Below are 15,320 nucleotides of genomic sequence, written 5' to 3'. Positions count from 1 at the left end.
GATGCCCATAACAAGAAGGAATAGGAGAGGATAGCAAGCAATGGTTCGGGACATCCATATCCAAAGACTCACTGATTTTGTCCTCTACATAGAAATCCATTTCTGTGCCCTGCATGTTTGGACAAGGAAAAGACACCTCATTACCACGAAATGAAAACGAAGAGTTGATACCTTTGGGGGAGTTGAAGCCAAGACTACAACCATCGCATTCCAGTTGTGATTGATTGACTTGAAATATCTTCATTAACCCACCAATACCTGGTAAGATAGGATCTTCTACGGCACTTGTGGTGCTTTTCTCTCCCGCTCGGTCCAGGCTGAACTGTACAGTGTGCTATGAGTTACCCAAACCATCATTAATTCTCCGGAAAACCAATTCCGAAGGGATAATCCTCCGAGAGTATTCCTCACACCCTCCCCTCAAATCAGTGTTAGAATCTTCCCTACGACTCACCGATGTTCTCCTTAATTCAACTTCACTTGAATGGACACTATCCACCGCTCTTGAATCAGCCCTCCATTCTTCCAGGCTAATTTCATTGCCAACAAAACCATGCAAATCTGCCCCAAATTTTATGATCCCTTGATCTGGTGACATATCAATCAAGGGCGGGCCATCTGCAATGCTGCAAAATTTCCTAGCAATTGGCATTTGTCTTAAAGGTGTAACAGGCCCACAACCTCTCCCTGAGTTGTTCTCCACCAGCCCAATAATATTCTCCACCAGCAGGTTCAAATGTCTTCTAAGCCCATTAATATGTCCACTGATTTGATCATCTGGCAAGCCCACCAACCTATGCCCACTTATATTATCTTCCAGGCCCATTTCCTTTTGACGGCCCACTAGCAAATGGTCCAACCCATTATATAACTCAAACCCACCTACTCCACTTGCATAACAACTAGCGTCAATCAAGTCAGCCCCCCTACCTCTGTTAACACTAGTCGTCAGACCTTCCAGAAACTCCCGCTCACTCCCTTCCATTCTTTCCTCACCACATATTTGAGAAATTTGATTTTCAAATTATGCGCTATCGTGCGCCCCCTGCTATCGTGTGTCACCCCCCGGTTATCGTGCACCACCCTATTCCTTCCAGCCCAATCCATGCTAACCGCTCCTCCAGCCTCCAAGACTCTTCCTCCCCACTACCGGACTGGTTTTCCGAACATCCATCAGCGCCAAACCCATCCTCATCATCATCCGAGCTGAATTGATTGGAATATGTCTCCCCCCCCATCCACCTTTTTGCGCGCCGACTCCATTTCGCATTTCACCCACATCGTTGCTCCATCGATGCCTACCGGAAAAGCCACCACAACTGGGCATCTAGAGCTTGTGGCAATCCGAACTTTGGCCCACTAATATCCTCTAGCAGCTTTGCAGGAATCATCCATCTCAATTACCCTACCAATCCTCTTCCCTATGTTTCTGAAATTCTCCACACACCGAGCTTGAGGTGGAATTCCAGAAATGAACCACCACTCCACCCTTGTCAGATTCTCAAACTTCTTCGACCAAGAGCTCAATTCAACAAATGACGAATTTCTAGCAGCAAACCAGGCTATCTTCGATTTCTCAAGAGCAGATTCTGCCTTTAAAACTATCATAACTTCCCTTTCATTCATTTTGTAAACTTTAACAGCCCCTTCTGCAACTTTCCTTTCAAACAACCAAGCTTCCAAAGCCTGAACATTGCCAAACCATCCTTCCCCGATTTTGCCCCACAAACTACGTTCTGTTCCTTTCAAAGATACCAATGGAAGAACCGCTCCTTTGTCCGGCTCGCCAAAGACAATATTCAAAGGAGTTTTCCTACTGCCAGACTCAGGCTTATCTATCCCTTCCATGCTCCCACTACTTGATGCATTCAATGCATTGGTCTTTGGTTTTGTCGGACTCGTATCGACATTGCAGTCATACAACGACCAGATCTTCCCGCATTGCCAACATTCAACCCTTCTCTTGAAATTGTGGAACCCACACTTGTAGCACTTCCAATCTCCCCTCTGTTGTTCCACTCTCTTCTTTCCTATTGTATCTATTCTCTTCTCCCTGCGATTCTTCTGCTTCGCCTTGGTGCACTTCTTCAATACCCTCATAATCACTTCCTTAAATGGGTTTAGATGATAATTTTTTGTTAGTTATCTTGTCAATTAAACTGGATTGTTTGTGGGCCCACAACAATGAAAGCCTGAAAATTCTTCACCATTTTTTGATGAAAGATAACTTTATTCAAAGCATAAGGAAATTACAGGTTCACGTCAATGGGGAGAGAGGACCCAGAGTAAACTGAGTCCCTCAAAGAACAGGACTTGGCCAATGATCCGCTGGATCATAGGCACTCCTACATACATGTACAAAAGAAAGGAAACTGTTGTTAATCATAGCCCTAATCATGGTATTGGAAATCTAAATTTGACCACTTATTAACTTGACTACCCACTCTCTTGGAAATCGCTAAATGCATGGTGAGCTTGCCACCATCTCCATTGATTGTTTCTTTATTGGAACTTTGATACATTAAGACTTGCTACATTGACTCTACTACATTGGGGCCTTCCAACATTTTCTTGGCTGCATTGGAACCGACTAGGCTACACTACATTGACTTTGCTATGTTGGAAATCTACTCTTTTGGGACTTAATGTTTCCTTCTCTTTTAGAGAACAATTTTTTTTTCTTGATTCTCATCTTCTCCCTCCATCTAATTAGTTTCCTTCCAACACATAGCACTCATCCTAACCCTTCGATTTGTGGAGCTTTAAAATGGACAGATTTGAAACCCGTCCATTTTAACCTAACTATGTCAAAGTCCATCAAACGAATAGTTTGGATCACCCAAACAATGTGGGCCCCAGTCTATTTCTAGTCGACTGACCAGATAACTTATCCGGTCGATTGACTAGATAATGCGAGCCCGTGTGTCTGTGTGCGCGCGCGCGTGTGTGTGTGTGTGTGCACGTGTGTGTTTTCGTGTCTTATTTGTATTTCAAGTGGAGCTCTAAATGGGCTCTTTGTCGGTTATCTCCCAAGCTCCCTTACCTTGCTCCTATGATCACAACACAATCAATCCATCCAATTGGGGCCAACAAAAATTTTCACCAATTGGCTGAATATTCCAACCTACGACCCAGTACCTGGAATGTGAATAAATGAATAATGTGCACAGTTCACAATTGAATGGAGAGAAGCACTGATTGTCCCTGCTATTTTGGGCTGTGGGTTTTTTATTTTTTGAAAAAGATAACTTCTTTCCAAGTGTAAAAGAGATTACTGATTCACATCAATGGGGAGATATTTTAGGCTGTGGTAATCCACAGTAGGGCCGGGATGCTCTGGATATCTACCCACTGTGCAGATAAACCCCCCTCTTTATGCCCTGTTTGGTTGCTCATTTTGGGGAGATCATCATAAGATGATCTTGGTTGCTCATTTTGAGGAGATCATCATAAGATGATCTTCCTAAGATCTCCCCAAAGCATGTTTGGTTACTCAAACTCCCTTTGACTACCAGACATGTTCCAAACATCATTATTAGCTTATTTCCTTATGTGGCGCCGATGTGGCGGCAATGTTTCCCACTCTAATCTTCTCCCCATCTTTTACCATTTGGTGGAATTTGGGTGGGAGATTAGGAGAAGATTCTTTTCTTATTCTCTTTTCTCTCTCTCTCTCTCTCTCTCTCTCTCTCTCTCTCTCTCTTCTCTTTCTCTCTCTTCCACCCACTATTTTGGTAATGAAGCCTCACATCTTCTGCTAATCTTGCCGCGCAACCAAACACTACTTACCACTCTTCTTCTAATCTTCTCCCCATCTTTCATGCTTATCTAATTCCCTTTGACTTATTCTCCTAATCTCCCAGCCAACTTCAAGCAACCAAACAGAGCATTAATGAGTGGGTGTTTCTCACATTGCATTCTATGAAGAAAGTCTTCCAAATTTAGAGGGTTTGTCTCCCAAGTTATGATCACATCAACTAAGTACTCTCCCAAGTTATGATAGCAGAAACCAAGTACTCTGCTTGAGTTTTTTTTTAATGGTAAGTACTCTCCTAAGTTAATTGCCTCACCCAAGTACTCAACTGTGTGGACCAAGTACATCATGGAGTCATGCCGAGTCGACTAGGACTTTGGCTGCGTTTTAAACCACATCCAATTTTTGAAAAACTGTTTGTACCTTCGTCAAGTTCTTATTAAGATTTTTTGAGTTTTGATCTACCAATTCAATCAAAACTTCTTCGACTCACCCAAGTTAATATACAATTGAACATGTTAGTCATTTGACATGCCTGAGTTAATAAACACTTATGAATTGTTAATAGTTGAATAGCTTGATTGGGATCTACCTTGGGCTGGATGTCAAGCTCAACAGAGATCCCTTCTACTAGATGTATTTTTATTTTTATTTTATTTTAATTTTTTTGGAAGCCTAACGTCAATAATTCAACGACCTTGTCCTTGACAACGACCCATGTTAGATTGGGATGGGGAATAGGAGGCCAAAGATATTTTAGATTTGTGTGGACACTCGATTATTTGTCATAAATATAGTAAAAAAAATGGCTTACATCATGCTACCCCAAAATGCCGAAAAGTTGTATGAACCATTGGTTTAATGGCAGACCCTTGTACGTCTCATACATTGGGGGCATATACTCTTTGTAACCTTATGTCTTTTCCCTGGACAATAGAATAGGGAAGTGGAAATTAGAGCGAAAAAACTCCAACCACCTTTTTTTCCCTTCCTCCATTTGGTTGCCAGTAAAACTTTTATCCTAGGAGCTTTTTAATCCCAACAATGAACTCAACAGGATTTGCTAAGTTTTTTTTTTCCTACAATTCCTAAAATTCCCGCCAAAACTTAGGGGTGTCATTACCAAATATGGGAAGGGATGAGAGAGAGGAAAGAGAGAGAAAGAGAGAGGACATCATTTCCTAGGAAAGAAAAAGAGGGGACAAGGAGTCCATGTCATACTCATAAGCAATCATTACAAGAGTGGGATTAAAAAAATTCTAGTGCTAAAAGGCAATCAAACATGGGATGGGACGAAAATTTTACTAAAAACTTCCTAGGTTGTAAATTTTACTAGCAACCAAACAGACCGGTCACCTATCCTAATACTACTCTCGTCCAAGCACACTTAACTTCGGAATTTTTATGGGATCCCGTGCATTTGTGCTGGCCGGTATGATCACACCTAATAGTCTGCAATCACTTTTCTCTCTCTCTCTCTCTCTCTCTCTCTCTCTCTCTCAATTGTCTTCAAATACGAAGAAGATAAGAGAATCAGAAGATGGCAATCCTTCTAGTTGCGATGGTGAAGCTACCCATCTTAATACTATTATTGACCAAGCACACTTAACTTCGGATCGCCTACAAGAAAAGAGAGTTTTCTCGGCGTTTTGAAACGCCGGCATAACTTCAAATAAATGCATGCTTAAGCTTTCCTGGCGTATTGCCGACGTTTAGGAATACGCCGGGTCTACTTGTGTCGGGCAAAGTATGGCCGGCGTTTTAGGAACGCAGAAAAGATTACCTGGCGCTCGTTAAACACCGGAAAAAAACACTGATACTGGCTTGAATTTAGTGCTACTTAACACAGGCCACAGACATTTCCTGGCGTTTACAAACGCCGACTAAGGTACAACTGATATTTAATAAAAGCTTTTGCCGGCATTTAGGAACGCCGGGAAATGGTGTATTTTTTTTTAAAATAAATTAATATTTTGGGAACCGAAAACCTGGAATGTGAACATGCATCTGAGATAAATGTAACGATCAAATTAACACAATTCCAAACTTATTCCATAGGTTTCATTCCAACCCCAACACATACCACAACTTCCCCAAAAAAATGCAGGAATACAAGATGAAGGAGTTCTTATGAGATTGATTGCATTTGTGCTGGTATGATCGCAACCAACAGCCTCCAACGTCTCTCTCTCTCCCCCCTCCCTGCAAAAATAAAATAAAATGAAGGAATACAAGATGAAGGAGTTCTTATGAGATTGATTGCATTTGTTCTGGTATGATCGCACCCAACAGCCTCCAACGACTCTCTCTCTCTCTCTCTCTCTCTCTCTCTCTCTCTCTCTCTCTCTCTCTCTCTCTCCATGAATTCTAGTTGTTATTAAAGACCCAGGAGAGAATAGAATCAGAAGAGGGTGATCCTTCTCGTGGTGAAGCTGCCAATCTTACATTTCTTAAACCTCTTTCAGCGCTTATGCCCATTCAATCTATGCCTTCCACTTGCCCGCCACCTCCCAAATATCTGCACCACTTGCACTCTCTTTGTCTTCCGACTGTGCCGGATCATCGCCGGCGGTGGGACCCACCACGGGGTAGAAACCCCAGATGGGAGCCAGCCGTTGGGCTTCTGTTCCGAGACCTGTTGGCCGGACCACAACCGCTCAATAACCACTTACACGAACCCACCCTTCATTCTCTTATCAGTGTTTCTCTATAACCACTCACTTCCATCCAGTTTCGATTTACAGTCCAATTCTATGTCCTGTTTACAGTGAGACTATTTACTTGGTTTTAATTGCTGCTTTTACTCTTCTTCTTATTATTTTGTCCTTCCTGTTTCTATACTATTTACGTGTACTTTTTGGACAGTTAAATGAGAATTTTTTGTCATCCTGGCAAATCTTATTTACTGTTTTTCTTATTTCATTTTTTTTCTGTTTGTTGTACTGTTGTGTTGTTCAGTGTTTGGATTGCTAGAAAAACATCTGACTGAAACATTTTCTGGTGAATTTTTTTTTGTTTCCATGATTTATAGGAAAATGATATGATTATGGTAAATTTAGAGGGGTGTTATTGAGAATTGGAAGTCCCTCTGTGTAAAAATTGAATAGGATTGGTTCAAGTTTTCTTTTATAGTGTGTATGAAAGTTTGGAAATTTTAGATATTTTTCCTTTCCAAACCTTTTGAGATATTTCCTGCTATCCAGGCAGAGGCTTGGTTGAGTGGATGATATTGCGACTGAAATGGAATTTATTAGTGGGAAAGTTGCCTGTAATTTTTTTTAGTAGCAAAACAGAAACTAGATTACCAAAACCATGTCTTCCCAACCCAAAAAAAAAACACTCAAAGACTCCTCGTTTCTATTCAGAAACTGATACATATGGATTCCACTAGGAGATCTATATGTTACGGTTGCCTTTAATATTGCTAGCCGATTACACCTCATATTGGGTTTCCTTTTTATATTAGAATCCTTGTTTTAATGGGGCTCTTGGGTTTATTAATAAGCCAAAATCCTAATGCTATGTTTGGATGCTGGTAGATGTTGGGGGGATTTAGAGAAGAAGAAGTCAAAAGGAAATCAGTAAACGGGGAGATTGTGAGCAAATCTCCCCGACGTTGTTTGGTTGGGGGTAGGAGATGTGCAGGAGCTTTTTTACCGTATTTTTTAAGATTTTTTTGGGAAATGTTATCAGCACTACTGTTTTTTATGAGGGCACTCCTCACTTTATCAAAAGTACGGTATGGCCCGCACCATAGGATTATCCAAACCGTCCATTAGAGGCGCCATAGCCTAAATAGGTTATGCCCCAAAATTATTTCCATAGGTTGATCCTAACCCTCCGATCTATAGAGGGTTAGGATCAACCCTCTAACATTCAGATTGGAGGGTTAGGATCATCCTATGGAAATGATTTTTGGAGCATAATCTATTTAGGCTATGGCCCATCTAATGGACGGTTTGGATCATCCTATGGTGTGGGCCATACCGTACTTTTAATAGAGAGTGCTCTCATAAAAAAACAGTAGTGTTGATAACATTTTCTTTTCTTTCTTTTTTTATAGGAATTTGCTAGCAAACTTCTCCTATTTCACTTCTTGGCATGTGGCCATCCTTGGTGCAAAGATGCGCACAGGGGGCAAAGGTTGCTAGCAAAAGCAAAAATAAGCAAAAATAGTAATCATTACAAAAAAAAGTAAAATAACAGAAGTTATAAAGTTTTAAATGAAACATTACGGAGAAATGGTTATAAAGTTTGAAAATTACGAAAAAAATACAAACAAAATGTAATAACATATGACAATTACAGAAAACTACAAGCAAAAGTAAAAAGTTATGACAATTACGGTGAAAAAGAATTTTCCTGAGAAATTCTCCCATTTTTCCTTCGATTTTGAGAAATTTGTCCGGCGAATTTCGAGGGTTACACGTCACCGACAATAACCGGCGGTCAAAATTCCAATTTTTGCTAAATCCCTATCAAACACCCCTCGGGTAATCAGGAGAATTACATTCCCTGTTATTTTACTCAAAAAAACGTAACTAAACAGAGCATAAGTGAAAAACATACGGGACTTTTGGTTATTCGGATAAGTTACTCAAAATGAAAAGCTTGAGTTGGAATACGACTTGGAAATACAAGGGAAAAACATCTTCAACATAGAAAGAGAAAAAGAAAAGGGTTTTCTTCTTGCGCACTTTTTGGTAAAGGGAAACTGAAGAAGGGCTTTTGGTGGTCTCTATTGGTGAAGAAGGTTGAAGAAGGTGATTGAAGCATGGCTATCTAGGGAACGTTGCGCTAGGATCCGGTGAAAGCTTTGGGCTTTTGTAATCCGGTGAGTGCTTCTTGTAATTTTTATAATTTCCACATAATAAAATCATTTTAAGTCTTCTCCCGTAGATGTAATAGCCACACGCAGTGTGGTGAACTACGTAAATCTTGTGTGCTTTATTTGTGTTTGGCTTGCACTTTATTTTATTTGTTCCTGCAAATCAACTTCAAAACAGTGGTAATGTTTAAGTATCCCTTGTACTTAACATCCATGAAAAAGGAGTTTGGCATCTGCACTAAATGCTTGAGCTTGTGCCTCTTCTAGAGTTCTACAGCCAGATCAATATCGTTTTGAAGAACCATCTTGAAGCAAGCAAGAGACCAGAAAACCCTAGAAATTTACTTCAAAGGAGGAGCTGCACAAAAGCAAAATGCAGGAGAGAAAGTTGCCTGGTTTCCTACACAGTTCTCCTAGTTGTGAGTTTTCATGGGAAACTAAAATAGAAACTCTTTATTTTTATAGGTTTTTGTAAAACCTATGATATAAAATCCCTCTTTCTCATACAACAAGAGGCAACAAGAGGGCTTGGGCGTGAGCAGAGAGAGAGAGAGAGAGAGAGGAGTATTTTCTAGGGCTTATCTCTTTGGTTTGTCTTGGGTTTTCTTGGGTTTCTCTTGTTTACAGTCTTGATTGAGAAGCAAGAGAAAGGGCTATGGTTTGCCGGTTTGTAAGTTAGCCCCGTTGTCATCCAAGTATTTTTCTTTCCCTACTGAAGATCTTGTTCTCGTCCATAAACGTAGTCATCTAGACCGAACCAAATAAAATCTCAGTATACATCCTGTGGTTTACTTCTTGTTTTACTTTTCCGTTTATTTGTCCACGATCTGATCAGTAATCCCTCCGAGGTGTCTCCCGCTCCTACCTTCCCTCACCATTAAATCTGGTAATATTCCATGGAAAATAATTTCATTTTTGCCAAGAAATGATATCTGATGGTGGAACTTCTTCTCATGCACATAGGAGCGTACTTGATGGAGATCCATTCACATGGTAGATTCCACCTTAGATTGCTTATAACCCAAATGATGAAGTATGATGCACATCTCCTCATTTTGTGAAATTGTTGACCGGGTCATATCTGCTTATGGTAGAAGTGGTTAGTGGGTGAGTTGTCATGGGTTAGTGGTTTAGTGTTTGGTTTGTAATGGGCATAAAAAAGTGGAAACTAACTCCACGTAGTGCATCTTTTTCCTCTTTAAAATGCAGTCCAGATGAGTCAGTATGTATGTAATTGTATTTGCTTTTTTCAGCAGTAGAAAAGTTCTCTCTGTTTTCTTCTATTTCCCATATGTTTTCTCTATTTCTGTTGTAGCATAGTACTACAAATTTTAAACATTTTATGGTATCAGAGCCAGGTCCAGTTGGAGTTGGGTGTGTCTCTTTGTGGAGGTTGTTTGTTGTAGCAAAGTTCTTTGGGTAAGTTTCCATTGCACACAACTTGTTTGATAAAAGTTCTGTGTGAGTTTCAATCATGTCAAATGGTATGAATACCCTCAATCTCTCTCAATCCTTGATTCCTATCTTTAGCGGAGAAAATTATGAGTTTTGAAGTATTAAAATGGAGACCTTTTTTACTGCACAAGAACTATGGGAATTGGTTGAGAATGGTTTTGCAGAAACCGCGACAGATGTGGGGGAGCTTCGTAAAAAGGATGCGAAAGCTTTCCTTGTTTTGCAACAAGTTGTAGCGGAGTCTATTTTTTCCACGGATTGCCAATGCCACTAGTTCAAAACAAGCTTGGACCATCTTGAGGCAGGAGTTTCATGGGGATTCCAAGGTAACCGTGGTAAAATTGCAAACACTTCGTAGAAAATTTGAAACACTTTTTATGAAAGGTGGTGAGTTTGTTCAAGATTTCTTTCGTAGAATTTTTGTTATCATAAATCAGATGAAAACTTTTGGAGAGAATGTCTCGGATCAGAAAGTTGTAGAGAAAGTTTTGAGAAGCCTTCCAAATAAATTTGATCACGTTATTACAGCTATTGAAGAGTCTAAGGACTTATCTGGTTTTTCTCTTAATGAACTTATGGGTTCTCTTTTAGCACATGAAGAGAGAATGAATAGGTCGACGGTGAAGAATCTTGAGCATGCTTTTCAATCTAAGGTGGAGATCTCGAGCAAAGAAAAAAATAGTGAAGGCTCTTCTGGTCAAAGGCAAGCAGAAAGAGGCCAAGGTAGAGGTGGCTATGGTAGAGTTGGCTATCATGGTCATGGATGTAACGACCCAGATTTCGAAGTCCCGAAGCTCGGCCCGTTAACTAACATATAAAAATCTTGGTGAAATAGCAATATCCAACATCAAATAAAGTAATTTGTCTCAATGTTTCCTCATGAAAACACAAAGTGAGATGATTCCAAGTTTTAAATTCAATACATAAAGGAACTACCCATAGAATCTCTAGAACGTCGCTCTTTCACAAGTTTCCATCCTTAGCCTGATCGTCTTTATTGTAAGTTGTTTCCACCCTGAAAATATTTTTGGTGTGAGTTTCAACCACAGAAACTCAGAAGGGAAAATAAAGTTTTATATCGCCTAAAATATGAAAGAAAAGTTATAATATAAAATCTAATTCATCGTCTTCAGAAATATTAACTTTACTAATACTTATCGAAATTGAATTACATAATAGCATTACTAACTTCTTATGGTGGGTTTTCTTTTATGCAACATTACTAGGTATAGTGTATCTCTTTTACCAGTTTCACTTTAAAATGTCATGATTAATGCGTGCAAGAAAACTTATTTTCTTTTTATGCATGAAAACTTATTTTCTTAGTCGAGAGGTATGAATGCCAATACCCACCCCTCGCACTACCCACGCTTAGGCTCATCAAGGCAGTAGTACGAAAAGGTCACATCATATCCTAATCATCATAACATACCCAATCCACCCGATTTACCGGTGTGCGAAAGAGGTGCTTAGTCCAACCGATTTACCGGAAGCGACTTAGGCGAACTCTAAGCAAGCCCTCATATCATTGGTTTAAGGGTGCCACTCTAAGGACGTGGAATGAACCCACCCTTTTCATAGCTATACGGCATTCCATATTCTTGGTTTAAGGGTGCCACCCTAAGGACGCGGTATGAACTCGCCCTTTCATAGCTATATGACATTCCATATTCTTGGTTTAAGGGTGACACCCTAATGACACAGTATGAACCCGCCCTTTTCATAGCTATGTGACATTCCATAGTGCTTTGCGATGCATAAGTCCTTAAATCATTTTCTTTCTTGTTTCACAAAAAAATATGCAGATATGCCATAAACATAGGATCTTGGTTTGCAAACTTATGCATGATGTTTTTGAAAGCCCATGATGTATAACCCTCCTTTTGCATAAATGTCTTATCATTCTTTTAATCATATATTTTAACATTAACATAAAGGGATCAAAATAAAGTGTTTGTAACTTTCATGGACGAGTCAAATATAAACATAGAAGGGCCATTATCATAGAAACAAGAAGTGCCCAATTATTTCTTTCACTATAGAGAGAGAACTCCAATGTGCCATATCATGTTTTGATAATGATGCTACTTGTTTAGTTCCATTTTTCTTGGTTGTTATAATAACCAAGATGCTATAAACATTTAATCAGAAAAATATAATATGGTACTTTGAATTAGTTCGTCATCAAATCATAAACATAAGTCTGTGAAAATCCAAGGGTGGTCCCGAGTACGACAACTTAGAGGAGTGAAAATTAATTAGGTTTCTAACAAGTTTTAACTCTTTTGAAAACTCAAACCCAATTTTGGAAATTAAGAGATCAACAATAAAATCCAACCACACAAGTTAAATCTAAAGTGCAAATGCAAATAAAGAGCAAGAGTTCAAGAGAGACTGCACCCGAGATTTAAAGTGGTTCGGTCATCAAAACGCGAGGCCTACTCCACTCCACCAACCAAACACGTTGATGGCTTCACTATGCGATCTTCTTAACTTCGGCGAAGATCGGTGCCGATTACAGATTCCGATTACCTTTAACCTTGGCGGCAATCTTCACCACGGAGAGTGGGCTACGCTTCTCCGAACACTCGCCCGATACAAGTTCTTTGAGTAAGAAAGAAAGAACAAAAAATCCCTCACAAGGGTTTACAAGAATTGCAGAAGATGTACAAATTGAGCCTATGATCCAAATCCTAAGCTTTAGAGGATGAGAGGCATAATCAAGTTTGATTCACTCTTTGGATGTTCAAATAAAGTTTTAGAGTGTTAGGATTGATTATTTAAATGTTTGGAATGCCCATATATATAGGAAAAACCAAATATGACCGTTCAATGGCATTGTTGTAATTCCAGGAAAAATCGCAACGGCTAAAAATCCGACGTTGTAGTGTTCTCGGAGTTCCGAGAAAAAATCTCGGAGTTCCGGGAATACTAACAGAAGTTGGAAAAAGTCTACTGGACCATTTCTCGGAGTTCCGAGAAATTATCTCGGAGTTCCGAGAAATTATCTCGGAGTTCCGAGAAGCCTATGAAGAGCAGATTTTCACTTCTGTTTTTAGGCTTCCAAGTTAACACCAAGTTGGGACCAAGGTGTTGGAACTCCACAAAGACAATCTCTTATATATTTAGGGTGTGTGTTTAATTACTTAATTATGCCTTTCAAAATCCTAAACTAGGATTGGATCTTAATACAATCTAATATAACTTTGATCTTCAGTGGATTCTTCAAGTCTTCATTTGTCTTGGACTTCGATGTCATTGGCCTTCATGATGTGGTCAAATGAGATCTTCTTGGCCTCAATCCAAGCAATGTTGTCTTAGCACCAATGTGATCTACAACTTAGACAATCAAACACATTAGTGATCATAAATCACTTGTGTATTGGAATCATCAAAATAAGATGGGAATGCCAAGGTGGAAACCATTGGGCTTACAATCTTCCCCTTTTTTATGATGACAAGCACAAGAGATTTTCCACTAAAAGCATTCATATTTTCCTTAAACTAGAATGAAAAAGGGGGAGCTTTAAATTGAATATTTCATCCATTTGTTTCTCTTTTACCCCAATCTTTTTGATTGATGGCAAAGGGGGAGAGAATTCTAGTTTAAGGAAAATATGAATGCTTTTATTGGAAAATCACTTGTGTATTGGAATCATCAAAATAAGATGGGAATGCCAAGGTGGAAACCATTGGGCTTACAATCTCTCCCTTTTTGATGATGACAAACACAAGAGATTTTCCAATAAAAGCATTCATATTTTCCTTAAACTAGAATTATCTCCCCCTTTGGCATCAATAAAAAAGATTGGGGTAAAAGAGAAACAAATGGATGAAATATTCAATTTAAAGCTCCCCCTTTTTCAAGGAAAAAGACAAACCTAGAACTCCCCCTATTTAGAATTTTTATTCAACATAAGAGGGGATATTTTAATTATCCATAGAAAGATATTCAATTTTAGAGCAAGCCCCTAATCTAAGCACATATGATGAAAATCATATGGGGGCTTTGGGAACCTAAGATTTCTTGGTTCCAACACTATCCCTAATCTTAGATGCACATTGGAATTGGTAATGACCATTTATTCCACAATAATGGCATCTAACATGAGGGTTAGATACGCTAGTCCTATCATATATATGTTTAGGTCTTTGACTAGTCTTCTTTAAGATTATGTCAATAATTTTGTCACCATTTAAGAATCCATGGAGACAAAATCTTAACCTTTCATTTTCATTATGAAGATGGGTTATTTGATTTAGAAAATCATTAAATTCATCTTCATAAGATTTGGAAGAGCTTGCCACATCTTGGAGTCTTGCAATTTGGCAAGTTTTCTCATCCAAACAACCCTTAAGGGTTTCAATCTCAAGATTAAAATTTTCAAGTTGTGCTTGAGATTTGGAAGATGATTCATTTCTCAAAAAATTAAGTTCATTTACTAATTTTGAAATAGATTTCTTTTGAACTTTATTTTTAGAAATTTGAGAATGCAAGGTTGAGCATAATTCATCATAAGATATTTTTTCACTATCACTACTTGATGAATAACACGAGGGGTTAGAGTTTACCTCATCTTCATGGGTGAATGCCATGAAGCAAAGATCATCTTTCTTTTCTTCCCCTTCGCTTGAGCTCTTTCCCGATGTGCTAGTAGCATCCCATCCGGCGGCAAGAGCCTTATGTTTCTTCCAATCCTTCTTTCCCTTGTACTTTGAGGAAGATGACTTGAGAAGTGGACAATCCGGTCTTTTGTGTTCGGCCTTCTTGCAATTATAGCACCTTATTCCTCCTTCTACTTCACTTTCTTCTTCGTTTTATCATTTTTATGTTTCTTTCTCCATAAACTTTTAAATTTGTTTAATGCTTCTTCTTCATCGCTATCCGCCTCGCTAGATGATGATAAGTTTGCTTTGGAGGCTTTTAGAGCTAGAGATCGACTCTCTTTTTCTTTCTCTTTCGACTTCTTCTCCTCTTGTCGGCTAGTGAGGAGCATCTCATGGGTGATGAGAGATCCTACAAGCTCCTCCATGGTTAGCGTCTTGAGATTCTTTGATTCTTGTATGGCGGTTACCTTTGGATCCCAATATGGAGGAAGAGACCTAAGCAACTTACTCACAAGCTCATCAGTAGGATAAGATTTACCAAGATTTGCTAGTTCATTAGAAATTTTAGAAAAACGGGTATACATTTCGGAAATGCTTTCGTTTTGATACATTCTAAACATTTCATATTTGCTCTTTAACAAGTTTATTTTAGAATCCTTAACTTGAGATGTGCCC

At 39.1% G+C, this 15,320-nt stretch overlaps 1 long non-coding RNA gene across 1 annotated transcript; it reads left to right on the top strand.

The window, feature by feature from the left end:
• Positions 1-8,300: 8,300 nt before the first annotated feature.
• LOC143858116 (uncharacterized) lies at positions 8,301-9,865 on the top strand. The gene is made up of 2 exons (XR_013238864.1): positions 8,301-8,588; positions 8,850-9,865. It is a non-coding gene; the product is annotated as an uncharacterized LOC143858116 (long non-coding RNA).
• Positions 9,866-15,320: the final 5,455 nt, after the last annotated feature.

This window comes from Tasmannia lanceolata, unplaced genomic scaffold (assembly GCF_043159265.1).
Source record: "Tasmannia lanceolata isolate RefF3 unplaced genomic scaffold, GAP_Taslan_0.1 ptg000003l, whole genome shotgun sequence".
NCBI lineage: Eukaryota > Viridiplantae > Streptophyta > Magnoliopsida > Canellales > Winteraceae > Tasmannia > Tasmannia lanceolata.
Note: the sequence above shows the minus strand (reverse complement) of the source record. Positions and strands in the feature narration are given on the sequence as shown.